The sequence below is a fragment of the Equus przewalskii genome, chromosome 15, assembly GCF_037783145.1.
Source record: "Equus przewalskii isolate Varuska chromosome 15, EquPr2, whole genome shotgun sequence".
NCBI classification, from domain to species: Eukaryota; Metazoa; Chordata; class Mammalia; order Perissodactyla; family Equidae; genus Equus; species Equus przewalskii.
The window spans coordinates 72,957,350-72,979,315 of NC_091845.1; the positions used below are offsets into that span (position 1 = coordinate 72,957,350).

Sequence of the window (21,966 nt, forward strand, 5' to 3'; positions counted from 1 at the left end):
AAATCCTGAAGTATTTTGTTCAGGAATGTAGTCTTAGATTCTGCTAAGGAAATCTTTCCTGCACCATGAGGGCACGACTTTTCTCATGAAGACTCAATCTAACCATATTTGTTTCAAATACGCTTCATACGTTTCCATTCTCTACAGGATGACCAAAAATGAAAAAAATCTTGTCCATATTTTAAATTTTCTCAAGTTAAGCCAATAAAAACATGTAAGCCTGATCTCAAATGGGGTGAAGGGTGGGGGGGACAACTTTTAATTTATAAAAGGTAACAAAAATGAGACAGCAGAAACACTAACAATGAAGGGGGAGGTGGGGGCGTCAATTAAATGCCAAGATCTTTGTTTAGCATGTTCAAGAAGGTATTCCTCTTTTTGTTCCATCCCAAAACATATCCTAACAATTATTTTTTTCATATGTTTGGCACTATACAAATTAATCATTTTCTTTCATTATACTAGATGATTCTATCTTTCAACATTTACCTGGATATTTCTCATAAACATGAAAAACTATAAAACATTAAATCTTTTGAAGTTCAGCAAATCTGTTAAAAATTCGAAGAAATTTTAAGTTCATCAACCTTGGAAGTCAGGTTCCTAGGCACTCAAATTCTTGGGGGAGAGGTTAGTGGACTGAAAGTTTATCAATGGGAGGAAGGGAAAGAGCAGAGGAAGAATAAGTTAGGCTGGGATGTAAGCACAACAAAAGCCTCAGATGACCCCAGACGGAGCTCTGAAGCTAGGATGGTTCTTCAAGGCTGTCCTGTGTTGGGGCAAGGGAGCCAGGTCTTCAATGGACTACCCTTTGGACAGAGGCTACTCCCAGAAAGGGGATGTGAGCTTGGGTGAAGGGTTCTCTTCAGTCAAGGGTAATTCCCAGGGAGGTCTGACAGCCCCAGCAACACTCCCCACAACTAAGAAAATGACGTCCTTCAGTCCTCAGTTGGGGATCTGGGAACTGTCCAAATCTGATAAATTTTGAGGGAAAAAAATGTAATAAAAAATCATGCATCTATAAAAGCGAAACCAGCAAACAGCCATTGATGATTAAGTATCTAGGTACTCAGTTTTTTCCTTTTTGCAATTACTGATTACAGCTTTTAGCTGTTTAACCCACCCATTGTTAACTGTGCTGCTCAGGCAATATACTATCGACTCCCACTAGGCTTCTACAGATAACATCTCCCTGGAGCCTGGGTCACCATGGTAATGGGTGTGTGAGCTGTTTTTCAGGAATTAGAACTCCTTGTCCACTTCAGGCTGGCTGAGACCACCAACTCATCAAATGGGTCTGCGCAGATGTCCGAGAGGCAACCTTTTGACGTCAGGAGGCTAAAAACTCAACCCTCAGATCATGCTAACACCACCATTTTGTGAACATGGGTCCTGTGAAGAGACATAAAGTCTGACAACACTTGCACAGATCATCAATTACCTCACCTCTCCTCACTTCCAATCACCTCTCTCCACATTTCAGGCCACCTTGCCCACATCGCATAAAAATCCCTGAGTCCCTATTTTCAGGGAAGCAAATCTGAGGCTCATGCTCTCGCTTCCTCACGTGGCTGCCTTGTGAGTAAACACTCTCTCTGCTGCAATCTTGTCATCTCAGTGTTTGGCTTTCCGGGCAGCGGGCAAAAAACAAACCTGGTTCGGTAACAAAAGTGACCTGGCTCTCCATTTCTTAAAGCTATAGAGTGACTTAAATATCTAGCTAAGCTCTTTCCAGCTCTAAAATTTGATAATTCTAAGATTTTTTTTTTTTTTAAAGATTTTATTTTTTCCTTTTTCTCCCCAAAGCCCCCCCGGTACATAGTTGTATATTCTTCGTTGTGGGTCCTTCTAGTTGTGGTATGTGGGACGCCGCCTCAGCGTGGTTTGATGAGCAGTGTCATGTCCGCGCCCAGGATTCGAACCAACGAAACACTGGGCCGCCTGCAGCGGAGCGCGCGAACTTAACCACTCGGCCACGGGGCCAGCCCCATGATAATTCTAAGATTTTATGGCAAGATCTATAGTATATCAGAAGCCTTGCATTTGGATATCATTAACTGTTGAGGTAGAGTTTTATTTTGTATACTGAAATTTTCTATAAAAGTTACAAAATAAAACCCAATTGGGGCTGGCCCCGTGGCCGAGTGGTTAAGTTCGCGCGCTCCGCTGCAGGCGGCCCAGTGTTTCGTCGGTTCGAATCCTGGGCGCGGACATGGCACTGCTCGTCGGACCACGCTGAGGCAGCGTCCCACATGCCACAACTAGAGGAACCCACAACGAAGAATACACAACTATGTACCGGGGGGCTTTGGGGAGAAAAAGGAAAAAAAATAAAATCTTTAAAAAAAATAAATAAATAAAACCCAATAAAAGCTTGCGTATTTTCACTTCCCCTCATGTTTTCATGCTGTCAAATTTACCAGAAGCTTTACATATTTATATATTCTCCCTCTCTCGTCATCTCTCATCCTGCCCAAACCCACTCCCTGCAACATACACACATACACATACACATATATACACACACACACACACACACACATTCTAATACCCTTTCACCTTCCCTCCAAGATGAACCTTCTCCTCTCCAATGCTCTGGCTCCCATCTTCCCTCTCCAGTTACCCACCCAACTTTATTCACACCCTCTCTCACTTCTCACTTCTACCTTCAAACCTTGCTTCTGTACAGCAACGTTCCCTCCAGTTATTCATAGGCTAAAGTATTTCCCTAGAATTAGTCTTCTAAAGGAAAGCAAAAATTGCTAATCCCAAACCAATGGGCATTTCTGGCTGATCATTTTTCCTTGAAATGCTCTCCTCTCTTCCCCCCAACACTGTCTTCTCCATCTCCTTTACATCCTCTTGTTCTACCTCCTCCTTAATTTCTGTATTCCTCATGTTTCTGTACAAGGAACTACACTTCTTACTCCATTCCACAGTAATCTTTACTGGGTCACAGAGCCCTTTGAGAATCTGATGATACACACAGACACAAATGGTTGCACAGAATCTCATGGGGATCATGAACCTCTTCCCCTTTTGAAGCAGAGATACAACACCAACCCAAGTTAAAAACTGCTCTACACACTCCTTCCAGAGTGATTTGCCCATAAAGCTGGCTTAATTACCATTTACACACAGGGATTTCCAAATCTTTACATCCAGCTCAAATCATTCTCTCCTGAGCTCAGACCCACATATCTAACTGCCTACTAGGAATTTCATCTCTCCTTTGATAACCCATAGACAACTCAAGCTCAACATGAATAAATATGAACTTATCTCCCCTAAACCCTCACCTAAAAGCCTGCTCTTCCTCCTACATCCTTTATTCTCTTGGATGCTGCTACTACCACCATTCACCAAGAAATCAAAGCAGATACCTTGATACCATCCAGACTCCTCTTCACCAGCATTCCACACCCAATCTCCAGTGTCTCACTGAACACAGCTTCCAAGACTGCCTAATCCACCCTTTAGGATTCACTCCCATAACTACTTCTGCCTTAGTGGAACTCTTATCATTTTTCACCCTGAATACTCCAAGAGTTTTCTAGCTTCTCTTCCTACCTCAACTTCACCTGCTCCAATCAGTCTATCCTCCAAACTACCACCAAGTGATCTTTCTAAAATACATGTCTGATTATGTGTCTTTCTTTTCAAAACCCTTCATAAAGGCGCAACTAAAAACTGTCAAAAAAAAAAAACAAAACAAAAAACCCTTCAAAGCAACCTTTAAAATCCAAATTCTTTGAAATGACATATAAGGCCTTTCAGAATCTGGCCCCATCCACCCTACCCCCAAAATTTTGTACCATTAAGCTTTCTCCACAAACTCCATACTCCATTCTTACCTACACTGACCATTCCAAAACATACAATGCTTATTTATTCCTCTGTGATTTACTCCTTCTAGAATGTCTTTCTTCCTTCCTTGCATGGTAAACTATTCTTTAAGAATCAACTCAAATATGACCTCCAAAAGAAAGCCTCCCTTAATTTCTGCCCCTCAGTTTGTTCAAAAAGCACCTATTATAGCACTCATCACATTGTACTGTCACCATTCACTGGGTCTCAATTACTCAAGACCAGAAGCTTATTTATCTCTGTATCTTTAAACCAGTGTTGGAACACAAGCCAGCACCTAATAAATATACAATGAATGAATCATAAAAAGCACATTAGAAAAAGGATGAAACCTGTATAGGCAAATGAAGATATGCTGCCATGAGGCAGAAAAAGTACTATTTTATCTATGAGATGTTTTATATAAACTTCATGGTAACCACAAAACAAAAATTTGGAGCAGAGACACAAATTACAAAAAAAGAGAAAACTGAGAAAAACATAGAAAACCACCAAACTAAAACGGCAGACAGAAAAACAAGAGAAAAGAAACAATGGAGATATAGAGCAATCAGAAAACAAAAGATAAAATGACAGTCTTAAATCCTCATATATCAATAATAACCCTAAAAGCAAACAGATTGAACTCACCAATCAAAAGGCACAAAATGGCTAGAGGGATTGAAAAACTATACGCTACCTTCAGGAGACTCAGCTCTAAAGACAAGCATAGGCTCAAAGCGAAGGGGTGGAAGATGATACTCCAGCAAATGGTAGGCAAAAGAAAAGGAATGTAGTCATACTTATATCACACAAAACAGAGTTCAAGCCAAAAAAAGTAACAAGAGACAAAGACAGTATATAAGGATAAAGGGGACAATCCATCAAGAAGACATGTTATTAACATATATGCAACTAACACAGGAGCACCAAAATATGTAAAGCAATTATTAAAAGACCTAAAAGGAGAAACTGACAGCAACATAATAATAGTAGGGGACTTTAACAACCCACGTACATCAATGGATAGATCATCCAGACAGAAAGTCAACAAGGAAACATCAGTCTTATATGACACAGTAGACCAGATAGACAATAGATATATACAGAACATTTCATCTAAAAGCAGTAGAATACACATTCTTCTGAAGTGCATATGGAACATTCTCAGAAACAGACCAAATGCTGGGACACAAAACAAGTCTCAATGAATTTAAAAAGACTGAAATCATATCAAGCATCTTTTCAGACCACAATGGTATGACACTAGAAATAACTACAAAAAGAAAGCTGGAAAAATCACAAATATGTGAAGTTAACACTCTCCTGAACAATTTTTAGGCCAATGGAGAAATCAAAACATACCTAAATACAAATGAAAATAGAACATACCAAAATCTATGGGATAAATAAAAGCAGTACTAGGAGGGAAGTTTATAGCAATACAGACCTATCTTAAGAAACAAGATACAGGGGCCGGCTCCATGGCCGAGTGGTTAAGTTCGCACGCTCCACTGCAGCGGCCCAGGGTTCAGATCCTGGGCACGGACATGGCACCACTCGTCAGGCCACGTTGAGGCGGCATCCCATATCCCACAACCAGAAGGACCTGCAACTAAGATATACAACTGTGTACAGGTGGGGTTTGGGGAAATAAAGCAGGAAAAAAAAAAAAGAAACAAGATACAAAGAACCCAGGAGACTACTATGAACAGCTATACACCAACAAATTGGAAAACCTAGAAGAAATGGATAAATTCCTAGAATCATACAACCTTCCAAGACTGAATCATGAAGAAATAGAAAATCTGAATAGAAAAATCACTAGTAAGGAGACTGAAACAGCAATTAAAACCCTCACAAAAAAACGAAAGTCCAGGACCAAATGGTTTCACCACTAAATTCTAGCAAACAAAGAAAATTTAGTACCTATCCTTCTCAAATTGTTCCAAAAAATTGAAGAAGATGGAACACTTCCTAACTCACTCTATAAGGCCAACATTACCCTGATACCAAAACCAGACAAGGACAACACAAAAAAAGAAAATTCCAGGCCATTATCTCTCAAACACATATGCAAAAATTCATAACAAAATATTAACCAACCAAATACATTAAAAAGGATCATACACCATGATCAAGTGGGATTTATCCCAGAGATGCAAGGATGGTTCTACATCCACAAGTCAATCAACATGGTAAACCACATTAACAGAAGAAAAAAAAATATCATCATCTGAACAGACACAGAAAAAGCATCTGACGAGATTCAACAGCCATTTATGATAAAAACTCTTGGGGCCAGCCCAGTGGTGCAGCGGTTAAGTGCACACGTTCCACTTCAGGGGCCCAGGGTTTGCCGGCTCGGATCCCAGGTACGGACATGGCACCACATGACAGGCCATGCTGAGGTAGGTGTCCCACATATAAAGTAGAGGAAGATGGACACGGATGTTAGCTCAGGGCTAATCTTCCTCAAAAGAAAAAAACTCTCAATAAAATGGATCCAGAAGCAAAGTACCTCCACATAATAAAAGCCATATACAACAAACCCACAACTAACATCATACTCAACAGTGAAAAACTGAAAGCTTTTCCTCTGAGATCAAGAACAAGAGCAGGATGCCCACTCTCATCACTTTTATTCAACCGAGTATTGGAAGTCCTAGCCAGAGCAATTAGGCAAGAAAAAGAAATAAAGGGCATCCAAATTAAAAAGGAAGAAGTGAAACTGTCACTATTTGTGGATGACATAATTATTATATAGAAAACCCTAAAGGCTCCACCAAAAAAACTATGAGAGCAAATACAATACAGTTGACTAGTACAACATCAACACACAAAAATCCGTTGCGTTTCTAAACTAAAAACAGAGAAATTAAAAAAAAATCCCATTTCCAATCACGACAAAAAAGAATAAAAATACCAAGAAATAAATTTAACCAAGGAGCTCGTGAAAGGCCTGTACACTGAAAACTATAAAACACTGTTGAAAGAAACTGAACAAAACACAAAGAAATGGAAAGATATTCCACGCTCGTGGACTGGAAGAATCAACATTGCTAAAATGTCCATATTACCTAAAACACTCTACAGATTCAACATAATTCCTATCAAAAGTCCAATGGCATTTTTCACAGAAACAGAACAAAAAAATCCTACAATTTGTATTAAACCACAAAGACCCTGGATAGCCAAAACACTCCTGAGAATAAAGAACAAGCTGGAGGTATCACACTTCCTGATTTCAAACTATACCACAAAGCTATAGTAATCAAAACAGTATGGTATTGGCAGAAAAACACAAACACAGATCAATGGAACAGAAGTGAGAGCCCAGAAGTAAACCCACACACACATGGACAACTAATTTACAACAAAGAAGCCAAGAACACACAATGGAGAAAGTAAAGTCTCATCAATAAATGGTGTTCAGAAAACTGGACAGCCACATGCAGAAGAATGAAACTGGACTACTATCTTACACCATACAAAAAAATTAACTCAAAATGGATTAAAGACTTGAATGTAAGACCTAATAAAATTCCTAGAAGAAAACACAGATAATAAGCTGTTTGACATTGGTCTTAGCAATGTTTTTGTCGATTTGACTCCAACAGCAAGGAAAACAAAATCAAAAATAAACAAATGGGACTACGTCAAACTAAAAAGCTGCACAGCAAAAGAAACCATCAACAAAACAAAAAGGCAACCTATCGAATGGGAGAAGATACTGCAAACCATTTTTCCAATAATGGGTTAATATCCAAAATGCATTTAAAAAAATACAAAAAATGACCCAATGAAAAAATGGGCAGAGGATCTGAACAGACATTTTTCCAAAGAAGATGTACAGATGACATCAAGCACATGAAAAGATGTTCAATATCACTAACTATTAGGGAAATGCAAACCACTATGAGATAGCACCTCACATCTGTTAGAATGGCTATCTCAAAAACACAAGAAATAAGTGCTGGAGAGGATGCAGAACAAAGGGAACTCGTGTGCACTGTTGGTGGGAATGTAAATTGGTGGAGCCACTATGTAAAACAGTATGGAAGTTCCTCAAAAAATTAAGAATAGAACTACCCTATAATCCAGCTATTCTCACTTCCTGTTATTTATCTGAAGAAAACATCTCTCTTTCCTCAATCACTTAAGCAATTAATTCCTGGGACCCAAGGTATGCCAAGAATTGTGCTAGAGCCTACCACTCCCATTTAACAAGGGGTTCTCAGACCTTTTTTTATATCTCTGAATCACAGCACCAAAATTATACCCCAAAATTAAAGATGCAAAATATGTTTTGAAACAATAACAACTATGATATCTGCTAGATACATACACACACGGAAAAAATCTGGATTTGGCTAAGAATAAAAATGACAACACCATAAAAAGATCATATGTATTATCACTTAGCAAATGGGCAAAAATGAATTAACTGTTTTGGACAATTAAACTGTTCTTTTTAAAGCTTGTTTTTAGTCCTCCAAAACCTGTGTCCAGTATAGTTTTTTTGCAGGCATATGTTGAAGTCTAAACCTCTAATCTTTTCATTAGGCAAAATTCATGAGTATGATTGCTGCTATAAACAATAACAGGCTCAAGTCAAAGAGAAATGAATTTGAGATCAAAGAATCCTCCTAAGAAGACAGCACCATTGTCTTCTTAGCAGGCCTTCCTAACCCTACTAGGTCTGTTTTTCTTCCTTAAATTTTTGATTGAGCACCACTTAGAATTTCTTGCTTTAAGTTTACACACGTTTATTTTAGTAGTAAACCAAAAAGCAAATTAACATGCCTCAAAAAACCAAAAGGTCCAAATGACAAACTAAGGTATCAAAGAAATTAATTAATTAATTAAATACTCAAGCAGCTCTGCCCTACCATTAGCCCCTGATCACCTAGATTCCACAGCCCTGTAAACAGTTTTCTTTAAAAATCTAGCACAAATACTTGTAGTATGACAGAAAATATATACATTTTAATTAAAAGTAAGGAAGGGAATAATTTGACACTAAAAATGGTGACATGCAGTGGGATATTTTGACCACTTGACTAAGTAATTATTTTAAAGTTCATTACATCACCTTAAATGAACTAAGTACTACTACATTGAGAGACCACTGACAGCTAAATATGTATGCCATGGGAATGGGGGGTTGTAAAAGACACAAAATCTGTTGTTTCCAGTTTGTGAAAAGGAATACAACTAGTTCACTAAGAAATGAAATCAACAGTTAAACACTACAATTTTAAAAGACTCAATCTTACTCAAGAACACCGGAATGGTTAAACTTCAGAGTTTAACTTTTATGTCTTTGGTTAACCTAAAACTATGAAAAAATATTTCCTAATACTCTTGGCAATGTCAATAGTTTATACAAGGTAAGCATCACCAGTCAACTACCATTATAAATTACAAAACCAAACACTCACCACAGATTATTAAATGGATGATATATAACCACTCAGACCCACAACATATTCATAAACTCAAGTTGTGCCTCATTTCATATTCTAGTAAGAATTAAAAGAGAATGCCAGACATCATTTATCTTAATAATTATGTAGGGGAGACTTTTATAGAGCATTTTGCGGTTACAGGGCACTTTTGTAATATTCCATTATTTTCATATTTTACAAAGCAATGATGGTCTCTCTTTAAATTATTACCAATAAGATAACACAGGCTGGTCAGTTAGGCACAATTAAACTGATTCACAGCTGATCAAACATTAATTTCATAAATCAACATAAATCTAGATCCAAATTTCCCAAACTGGTCTTCCATTGAACCAGAAGGCATTAAGAGGTTTGCTTTAACACCCTCCTGGAGAGTCATTCCAAAATACATCAGTGTCCTAAAATCAAATACTACAGCTGTCAAGAAACTTGCTTAACATAGCACTGCTTGAACTTACTGGCACACATTCTTTTTTAAAGTGCACCTATTAACCTCACAAGAGAAGTATTCCAAGACAGCACTACTCTCATCCAGGGGTTGGTATTAGAATCACCTAGGTGGCCTATTCCAAAACTGATTCAATATCTGGAGATACGGCCCAGGAATGTGTATTTTTAAAAAGCTTCCCAAGTAATTCTGATGCACAACTGGGATTAAGAACCATGAAAGATATTTAACCTGTTTTTCCTTGATGCTATTTTTCACAATAACAGGAACTCCTGGGGATTTTTTCTAATCATATAATCCAATCATTTAACAAAGTAATTTTAAGAAAAAAATTAATATTTTGTAAGAGATTATACTATAAATAAAGCTCATTTTAAGAAAATATACAAAGACAAATTTGACTTTCCACTAAAAGGCTACTTCTTGTTTTATGTAAATTATGTAAGAAAATGCTTTTGGGTGGCATATCTACATTAAAATGACATACCTTGCTTGTAAACCCATGAACGTTAAAAATATACACTAAAATTGAATACATTATGCAAGGACAAAACTGCAAATGTGACGATGTTTAGAATCCTTGTATTTTTTACTAAAAAATTTAACCTTTTTTTTTTTTCTGCTTTATCTCCCCAAACCCCTCCACTGTACACAGTTGTATATCTTAGTTGCAGGTCTTTCTAGCTGTGGGATGTGGGACACCGCCTCAAAATGGCCTGACGAGCGGTGCCATGTCCGCGCCCAGGATCCGAACCCTGGGCCGCCGCAGCAGAGCACACGAACTTAACCACTCCGCCACGGAGCCAGCCCCTTTTAACCATTTTTGTGTTTTGTTACTAAGTGATGAACTAAGGGTGGCTTTATATTGGTATTTGCAAACACTTCAAATAACACATTGCGAGTCTCTAAAAATAAATAGTCTCTAAAAATAACAAGTCTCTAAAAATAAAAATAATTATTCTCTAAAAATAAAAGGCCATACTGCGTATCACTATATTTTCTCTTTTTAACATTGCTTTTAGATATAAAGGATGTTAGGAGAACACAACTTACAGAGAGAGGTATAATAATCATGAACCAAATATTTAGAATCATTAAAATTTTATGTTTCCCATTACCTCCTACTTCACTATCAACTTAATTTTCTTAATGTTTCTTGTCCCCAATCAATGGTCCATCGAATCAATATACAAAGAATTGAAAGAACCGAATGGACACCACTAACAGTTAACAAAATATGTGACTAAAAATTAAAACCCTCATGGCAGACAGAAGAATTCCAGCAGAATTATTAACTGGTTATGGCACCACTATTTGGCCCAATATTCATTTGACATCTCCTCAAATTGCATCATCTTAAAGGAAGGAAAATAGTTACACTATTTTTGCTCTCTTTTTTAAGTAACAGAAACTTTTACTACATGAACACTGTGGTACAGCTTCTTGAACCCAATTCACTAACACTGAGTGGGGGAAACTGTTGTATAAGTCTATAGTGGTGTGCTCCAGTGATCTGTTCGTAACACCATCCAGTTCCACGTTTTAAAATCAAAACTTGAGATGAAAACACTGAAGGCAACTTTCAATACTCCCACAGCCTTCAGGAACAAATCTAAGTTCTTTAGTTGTTATAGCATTGTCATGTAGAACTTTGTCCAACAAGGTAGCCATTACCAACATGTGGCTACTGAGCACTTAAGATGTAGCTGAGTATAACTAAAGAACTGCACGTTAAATTTTATTTAATTGAAAGCTAGTGGCTGCTGTATAGGACAACACAGGTTTAGAATGTAACCTGACTCTGCTTCCAGACAAAACGGAATAATCAGATTTACTCTCCCACTTGAAACAACTAAAAAAACTGGGGGGAAAAACGGTTTTCAGATATTGGACAACAGACAGTACAGAACAGCGATCCCTGAGGGGGGAACAAACAAAAAGAGCCCTACAAGTGACCCATCTTACTGCACAGAGATAATTTTCAGGCCACAGCACAAGGAAGGAGAACCCAGACAAAGCCTAGCAGTCTCCCTCAGTTGAGAAAACAGAGCTGGGAGGCCAAGGTAACTGGACTTCTCAGGGCAGAGTACTAGAGATGAGAGGGCTGCACAGAGAAAGAGCACCAGAGGTTTTACAAGGTTCCTTTCAAGTCTTGAGCTGAGTACTGATCAGCACAGGCGTATGAGGAAACTACCCCAAGTGAGACAAAGAACCCCCAGAAAGAAGCACAGAGAACAGTCCCTGTAAATCAGAGGCAGTAGAATAATTCCTATTCCAACCACCCAGACTGAAAAACCTCATCATTTACGAGGCCTCAGATAGAGTAGTCAAAAGGTTCTTGCCCCAGTAGTGCAGAAAAATTAGCCTCTAAGGCTGCTCTGGTTCTGCCTAACAAAAGGTTAAAAACAAGTCTGAAAAGGTTCAAACCGTCTCCAAGTAACAACTCAAGAGGAAAGCTCAAGAATATTTACAGTACAAAAATATCCATCAACAAGGTACAATTTTACCAAGAAGGTAAAATTCACACTATCTGACATCCAATAAAAATTAATGAGGCATGCAAAGAAACAAGAAAATACGACCTACAAAGAGCAAAAAAACAATCAACAGAAACAAACCCAGAAATGACAAATAACAGAATTAGTAGAACAGAACATTAAAAATTCAAGTTATTATAACTATATTCCATATGTCCAAAATTGTTTTATATACATAGTAACAGGGTTTCAAAATACATGAAGCAAAAACTGATAAAACTCCAAAGAGAAACTGACAAACCCATAAATATAGTTAGTGATTTCAACACTCTCAAAAATTGACAAAACTAAGAGAAAATCAGCTAAGGATAGAGAAGATTTGAACATTATCAACCAACTTGCGAAAATGTTTTAATTGACCAGAAACACTGTGAACCAACAACTGTTCTCTGACTGCTACACAAGATAAACCAACCTTCTTATCCAGGTAAGAAGGTTTCACAGAATAATTCAAGATCCCAACACAGAATTCTATGGCTCAAAATAGTGCGTAATGCACAAGAGACCTTAAAAAAATCCTCCATGGGGGCCGGCCCCATGGCCGAGTGGTTAAATTCACGTGCTCTGCTTTGGCTGCCCACAGTTTCACGGGTTCGAATCCTGGGTGCAGACATGGCACTGCTCATCAGGCCATGCTGGGGGGCATCCCACATGCCACAACTAGAAGGACCCATAACTAAAAAACATACACAACTATGTACCAGGGGGCTTTGGTGAGAAAAAGGAAAAATAAAATCTAAAAAAACATCCTCCATTCCTGAGGATCACAAATCCAAATGTCTACGGGGACAAACAGGTAAAGTTAAAAAAAAAAAAAAAGTGACAAAGGCTAGGTTGGACCTAGGGCAAACTGAAGAGGACATACCTCCACCCCCAAAAAGGAGAATTTCTGCCCTCAACTACAGCCAATGATGCCAGGCTACAAGAGAATGTAGACCCACTGTTGCCAGGTCTTACAATTTTCCAGGAGGTGCCTAAAATCTGGATTTTTATGTTAACTCTAGATTTTAAAACACTGACCACCAATCCAGTACATTTTTAAACAAGCTAAAAAAAAATGTCTGGGGGCCAAATTCACAATCAAAATCTCTGCTTCAGTCCAACAATTTCATTCTACAAATGAAACAAGGAGAAATAATTTGTCCAAGTCGACAAGGCAAATAATCCCACCTGACCACATGTAAAATACTGTGGACTTGGACACAAAGGTCCACACTTCTGGAAGAAACAGAAACCAGGACAGACATGAAAACTGTCTTCCAACACTTAAAGGGTAAAATTCTATCAAAGGCTTTCTAAATTGTTCCAGAGGACAAAAACATCAACAGGAGACAATTACAGAGAAGGAGAGTTGAGGAAACTAGAAGCAAGAACTTTCTAAAAAAAAAGTTCTTTTAAAAAAAGTTGTCAAACAATGATATGGCTATTTTGCAGAGTAAAATTTAGCTCACCACCCTAGAGGTATTCAGGAAAAGTCTTGGATGAACTTTCAAGAACATTACAGAAAAGATTATTTGATGGGAAGAAATGGCTGTATGATTTATGGTCTTCTGCCTAAGGTTTTATATTCTCACCATGAAGAAGGACCTAGTAATACCTTCCTTGTAAGAACTACATAAAAATTGAGCTGGCAAGCTCAATAACACCTTATAAAAGGATCCTGACACAACTCACAGCTTCTGGTGGATATGACAGTCATATCCTATCTCATACCTTGAATATGTTCAGTCACAGGCTGCACAACCAATTGATTAACTGCAGAGGGGATTAAGAAATTCATCACAAAGATGCCTGAATTGGAATACTCCCTTCTAATCCTAGATTCCTATATTATATATGGCAAGAGTTCCAAATTTCAGAACATCAAACAAAAATTTAAACTTCAAGGGAATGGCATTTAGCAGGATTGGTAGGAGGTCAAAAGCCCTTAGGTTATACCCTGGACCACCCACCCTTCAGTTTAGGTATGCCTTTACTTGTTGCATAAAGAATTATAAAATCACTCAATTTTGCTAGAAAACAATTTCCAAATCTGAGACCAGATAACATTTTAAGCACACATTTTCTGTGAGTTAGAACAATAAAGAAAATGGACAAATGCTGGTAGACAACTAAAGTCAGGACATGCAAAATACACTGGCTATAAAACTAGATAAAAACAGCTTATTCCAGATATTCCAACTCTGCAAAGATTCAAGAAGGTTTCTGGAGTAGAAAGGCAATAAAATGAAAATAATTCTGCTAAAATATTATAGACTGAATCAGAGCAAGAAAAAGATGATAAAAATGGCCAGATATACAATAATTAAGGTGAAAAAAGTATCTACATTAACTTCCAGAAAAGGGAACAAAAATATAATCTTATAAGAGAAAAGACAGAGTAAGAGAAATTAAATGGATAAGAAGAAAAGTCAAAAGTGACTTCTGGACACAGAAAAATACAACAGAAATTAGAATAAAGATTTTGAAATATCACTTTTTAAAATAAAAGATAAAATTTAGGAGACTGGCCCTGTGGCCTGATGGTTAAGTTTGGTGTGCTCTGCTTCTGTGGCCCAAGTTTGGTTCCTGGGCACAGACCTATACCACTCACCAGCAGCCATGCTGTGGCAGCAACCCACATATAAAAACATAGAGGAAAATTGGCACAGATGTTAGCTGAGGGTGAATCATCTTCAAGCAAAACGAGGAAGACTGACAACAGATGTTAGCACATGGCAAATCTTCCTCAGGAAAAAAAGAAAACTAGAAAGTACATTAGAATTCACAAAAACAAACTTAATCATAAATAAAAGTAGCCAAGTTGATTCCAAGGGAAGTGTCAATTGAGAGAAGCCAATACAGTAAGGGATTAACCAATTAATGATGGAATGCTATCAATGCAATGTGTGCAAACACACACAAACATGAAGAAAACAAGGAGTGCAGAGGAGGAGGAGAACTGGACGTTCAAATTAATTTGAGACTGAAAACCACAACCCCAAAACTCAGAAGACATGTTGTTTGCTTTACTATACCAAATAGTATATAAAATTATTCTAAAAATCAAAGTTTCCAAGGAAGGGCATAAAGTAAAAATTTTTAGATTATATTTTTATCCTTTCCTAACCATATTTCCAACAATCTTTCTCACTAACCCCAAGCCCCAGACACCATCAAATGATTCAACATTGTCTCATCCTTCTCTTCCTTCTCCTCAGGCCCAAACGTGATCTGCTCTAATTCCTATCTTAACTGCAACATCTCCCAAGCACCTGACTTCTCTCAAAATCCAATACTAAACTGTTAAATCCCTGAAGAATATTTTAAGTGAGCTGTCCTTGTATTATTTCAAATCAGCCTCTCTAAATTCTTCATGTACTCCCAAAATCAATTTATGATATGAACTGAATTACCTTTTGACTCCTTCAGTTTTTCCAACGTATCTGTATTGAACTGCCAGGTTTTGTCAGTTCTTCAATACAATTCAGTACATTTTATCAAGTATATACTATGTGAAAACATTGTACTAGACATGTTTATAAATATAAAGATAAGAAATGTCATTTAATCTATTCATAGTGAAATATACCTAACAATGACACAGCATAATACAGTACAAATCAAAGAATTAAAATGTTATGATAATCATGAGGATGACATTTTCCCTTCGCATTATCTTATGATGTTCCCCTTCCACTCTCAACACTATTCAGGCCTCTATTAATACAGATACCTCTGTTATCCTTCCTAATTAGGTTTCACCATACTCCAATAATCCTGTATTCCACACTCAAATTAATCTTTTCTAAAACAGAATTTCAATCACATCACTCTCCCACTTAAAATGGTGTTTCTCAAATGCTCCCACCAGTGATTTGCAAATCCCCCTCCCCATATCAAGATGGTGGGTTAAAAGGCCGATCACAAGGCCCTGCCCACAGAGATTCCAATTCAATCCATCTGATGTGTTAACTGGGAATATGAATTTTACTAAGCTCTGTAGGTGATTTTTATTTAGATGGCCTATAGAGCACACTTTGGGGAAAAAAACAGGTCCACCAGGTAAATGTCAAATTCCTTAGCCTGGCATCAAGGTTCCCCACACAAAAGGCCCCTGAGGAACCACTACAGGGCAAGGACTCTCCTAAAAGGACTCTTCATTACAGATAAACTTGATTTTCTGGAGCCTAAACAAGCCAACTGTTCTCTCCCTCAAGCTTTGCTGAAAATGTCCACTAACTTCACCATTCCTTTTGGCCCAGCTCAGCTCAAGCCCCATACTTCCTAGATCTCACCTGACGGAAACAATTCTCCTGCCTAGTTCTACCGTACCCTACTGCTTGCCTTGAACCATTATTTAAACTAGCATCACTAACTTTTCAGGCAGTTGTATCATATGACAAAGGACTGTGGATCAAACCTCCTTCATCTCTCTCAGCATCCAGAACAATGCATAGGGAGTCGTTTCCCTAAGGCAATTTCATTTTGCATAAACATAACCAAGTAGGGACTAATATTTTGGAACTAATTTTTAGAATACTAAAAAGAAAACTATAAACAGGAGATTTTCCTCAGGAAAAAAACCCAAATGGTTAAATAAATATATCTGAAATAAAAGAAGTGTATCTGCCGTGACAAATTACTAAATATTTTTCTTCCCTACCAGCCTACTAGATAAATGCTTCCTAAAGAATTCTTCCCAGATTAGAGAAAAGGTGAACTTAAATTCCAAGAAAAAAAATGGTAAACCCAACTGTGCTCTAACACCAATCAGGTTTGCTTAAACTTTGACCCAAACAACTGTTCAGAAACAAGTTATACAGAGTGAGAAACTCATTTATAGTTAATTTCTTACAATTTTACATGTGCAAGAAAGTTGACTTATAAGTATTCTATTATGACACTTGAGATTTGGTATAACAAGTGCGTCTAACACAGCACTTACCCAATAATTTGGGTTTACTGGTTTCCTTATCTGTCTTCCCCATAACACTGAGCAACATACAGGTAGGGGCCATGTGCCTCTTTCTATTCCAGCACTTAGAACATCACAGGTGAGTAATAAAGATGTAATGAGTGAAGTAAGGTTTCAAGATAAAAAATTATAGTGATTCTCCATAGATGATATACAAATGGCCAAGAAGCATATGGAAAAACGACCAACAACACTAGTCATTAGAGAAATGCAAATGAAAACCACAATGAGATATAACCTCACATCCATCAAAATGGCTACTATCAAAAAAAACCCCAGAAAATATAAGTGTTGACGAGGGAGAGTGTGAAGAAACTGGAACCCTTGTTCAGCTGGTGGGATCGTAAAACAGTGCAACCACCATGGAAAATACGGAGTTTGCTCAAAAAATTAAAAATAGAAATACCATATGATCCAGCAATCCCTCTTCTGGGTATAGATCCAAAAGAACCGAAAGCAGGGTCTTGAAGAGTTATTTGCACACCCATGTTCACAGTAACACTATTCACAATAGCCAAGAGTTGGAAGCAACTCAAACGTCTACCATTGGATGAATGGATAAATTAAGCGTGGTATACATACAATGGAAGATTATTCAACCTTAAGAAAAAAGGAAATTCTGTCACATGCTACAACATGGATGAACCTTCAGGACATTATGCTAAGTGAAATAAGCCAATGAACAAAAAAGGCAAATACTGCATGATTCCACCCATATGAAGTACCCAGCATAGTCAAATTCATGAAAACAAAGTAGAATGGTGGTTAACAGGGACTGGGGGGAAAGAGGTAATGGGTGGTTGGTTGATGGGTACAGAGTTTCAGATTTGCAAGATGAAAATATTCTGGGGGCCGGTCCAGTGGCGTAGTGGTTAAGTTCAGTGTGCTCTGCTTCAGTGGCCCAGAGATCATGAGTTCAAATCCCAGGCGCGGACCTACACCACTTGTCAAGCCACGCTGTAGCAGTGACCGACATACAAAATAGAACAGGACTGGCACAGATGTTAGCTCAGGGCCAATCTTCCTCACCAAAAAAGAAAAAAAATATTCTGGAAATGTGTCACAACAATGTAAATAAATACACTTAACACTACTTACCTGTACACTTAAAAAGGGTTAGGATAGTAAATTTTATATTATGTTACTACAATAAAAAAAAATTTAATTATAGTGATTTTAAGTACAAGAAAAACAAATCTTGGGGCCAGCCCCATGGCTGAGTGGTTAAGTTCATGTGCTCTGCTTCAGCAACCCCGGGTTTTGCCAGTTCAAACCCTGGGCGCGGACATGGCACCACTCATCAAGCCACGCTGAGGCAGCATCCCACATGCCACAACTAGAAGGACCCACAACTAAAAATACACAACTATGTACCAGGGGGTTTTGGAAGAAAAGGGAAAAATAAAATCTTTAAAAAAGAAAAAGAAAGAAAAATCTTAAGTATCAAATGAGTCCATGCTTGAGAAAAATATAAATATAAAACATTAATCTAACACTTACATACAATTATTCAAATGTCCTTTTAATTTAGCCTCGATCTAAAAGATGCGTAAAGTAAGTCATTCTGAGAGCACAACCTTTCTACTTTGAAACTCTCTTTTTTTAATGGTAATTTCATCCATTCAACAAATACTTGTTGAGCCAGTAAATGTTAGGAGCAGGGGTATAATGATGAACAAGACAAGCAAGGCTCTCATCCTCAGGGAATCATCTATCCTCCACTAGAAGGTAAGAGTAGCAGTAGTAAAAAAACGATGACAGAATTTTAAGTCCTTAACATTCAAAACAAAAACTTGGTCAGCCTATGTCACCCTATGTCAATGGGAAACACTAATGTCCAGCTTCTCCCCATTTTATAAATGAGAAATTGTATGTCCAAAAGGTCCACAACTACTCAACAAATCCAAAGCCAAACCCACTTTGTTTCTATACTCTAATTAAAACATCAGGAAAATATTCATGTTCCTGAGTAGAGATCTGATCATGATTAATTTACAGGACTCTAAATATGTCAGAGAATAATATTTTTCCACTTAATCTGTCATTCCAGTTGTAACATGACTTGATTCTATATATCATACTTGTTATATCATTTGAGAACTTACAAATTTAATGAAAAACTTAAAGTCCCTAGAGCAGAATTTATCAAGTCTCAGGCCATCAAAAGAAAAGAAATTCTACTTTCTGAGAAATGATAAAGCAAGTCCAACATTTAGACTAAGGGGAGAGAACTGACCCAAAAAGAGTACTCAGAGTAATACTGTCTTGGTCACTGTTTCTGTGGCCTAGAAAGTACAGTAACTCTCTGGAGCATTGCTATCCCATTCACTAGAAGCTTCAGGTTTAAATATACAAAGCAATTGAAAAACAAACTGATAATCAGCTAATTAACATTTCAAAGAACAATGATAACAAAACCTGTAGTTCCAGTGAATAATCTAGGTTTGACAGTAATTGACCTGACAGTTCAGACTCCTCTCACCTCCTCCTACCTTTCTCTACCTCTGCCCAAGGATGGGATATGAATCATATACGTGCCAGGCACCAGTTCATAGGCTTGTGCTCATGGGTTCAAAAGGTTTTTCCCCACTTAAAAATAAACCTACATATAACACAAATTTGGAGAAACAAATTATCCCCTTTTGTAGATAAAGGAAACTGAGGCAAAAAGTTAAAGCAACTTGCCTACACAGTAAGTAGAAGAGCCAAGATTTGAACCTAACTGCAAAGTTTGAAGGCCTTTTACTTTCCCTCCCTCACCTCCTCTTACTTTCTTCCTGTGAGTCTGTCATAAACACCTACATGCAAGTCACTGGATAGGGGAGGATGAGGGAGAAGGAACACAAAAATGTACAAAAAATAGTATTTTCCCTAAGATATCAGAAGAATTAGATATAAAAACTGCACTGAAAGAGTTATAAGTGCCTATGACTGGAACAAAGAATTTACTGAGGAAGGAGGGAGTTGAGTTAGACCACAGAGAAAAAGTATATTTTAGGCAGAAGGAACTGCAGAGAGCAAACATGGGAAAAAGAGAAGGAAGATGTAAGGCGTGTATGTCTGAAAAGGTAAAAACATCAATCTGGCTAAAGCAGAGAAATTATGTAAGAGGTCAGCTGAATAAAAGGCTGAAAAGGTAGGACTAGGTCAGACGTTGGAGGACCTGTTGAAACAAACTCCCTATTTACAGCATCAAGACAGAATTAAATTTTATTTTTACATATTTACTACCTTCATGAAATAAGATGGCACATGTCCTATTAATGTGAATGAGTTTATGCTCTTCAGCTAAGAAAAAGAGTCTAGGACAACATCTGACACAAATGCTGGATGTGAATTCAAATAACTGATTTTTTTTTTCTGTTTCTTAATAAGCACAGGCGTATGCCCAAAGAGATGGGGGGGGGGGGTCTGAATCTACATCTAAATTGCTTAAATTTTATGCCAGCTACTCAATTATAAAAGAGAAGCAAAACCCACAAATCTTTTCCATAGGAATGGTGGGGGAGGGAAGCTTGAACAAGAAGAATAATTACAAAGGCCGACTGTCAGAAAAATTCCCCCTGTGTTGCCAAGATTAGCTTAAAAAAAAAAAGCTACCGTTGGACTTTTTTTTAATGTAGCTTTATCTTCAATGTCATTTTTTAAATCCAGGTTAGAATCTGGGAAAATGCTCAATTAGACCACAACTATCCCGAAGCTATTGATAAGAACTTAGCATTCCAAGCATCTACACAATTCAAAACTACCGTTTCCCCCTTTTAAATTAGAGCGCTAGGTCCCATCCACCTAGTAAAAAGGAGACCTACCAGATCTTCAAGCGTTACCTGGATAATCACTTCACTCTCTATTGCTGTTCCAGCAGGCCAGGGTGGGCTGCCCTACACCCTCTCTTTCCCCTACATCGCCACCGTAGTAATCCCCCCCATGAAACGGTTTGTGGAAAAGCAAGTTATGCACCTCCATCTCCTCACTCCAAAAACTATCAAAAACTGTGAAGACATAACAAGCAGTCCATAAAAAGTGAAAGTGGAGTTAGGGAGTATGGTGAAACCAAACAAATGCTTACGCTTATACTTGTAAAATTTAAGCTGAAAAACACACTCTTAATCTAGACCAAAACTCTCATTTTATACAAGAAGAAACTGAGGCCCAGGGCAGTTAAGTGATTTGCCCTGAGCAACTGCTTCTCTATAAAGCTGTTAAGTGTCCGTTATGAGTCACACAAGCACTTAATCACATTCTAACACAGTTACTTACACGTTTATGATATTAAGCTTGGTATGCAAAAAAAACACAATCTTCACCTCTTCTGCACCCCCTCAGTGCCTTACCCCAGAGCCATACAGAAAATGTGGGATCAATCTCAAATGAAAACCATTTCCCCCTTGAGCCACTGAAGTCGCAAAATTACTCTTCTTTATCTAAGATAAAGTGAAAGCCTGAAACGCCTGAATTTCTCAAGTTCTGATTAAACACACGAGTGAATCAACAAAACCTCAAAATTTTTGGCGGAATAAGAATATGAAGTGGAGTATATTACTTTTTTTTTTGCCAGTTGGTCTTTCCTTTCTATTAACGTTTTAAGTCTAGGTTTTTTGGAAAACGTGCACAGTTAACCCAAGTTATCACTTTGGAGACACGGATTTATTAGACAAGTTAGCATATCTTCCTCTCTCAAAAATAACTTGACAGTATCCTGCCCAA

At 37.7% G+C, this 21,966-nt stretch overlaps 1 protein-coding gene across 2 annotated transcripts in view; it reads right to left on the reverse strand.

The window, feature by feature from the left end:
* The window catches only part of MSL2 (MSL complex subunit 2), a 36,727-nt gene that overhangs the window by 12,747 nt on the left and 2,014 nt on the right, over positions 1–21,966 (reverse strand). The gene's annotated exons all lie outside the window — the stretch shown is intronic.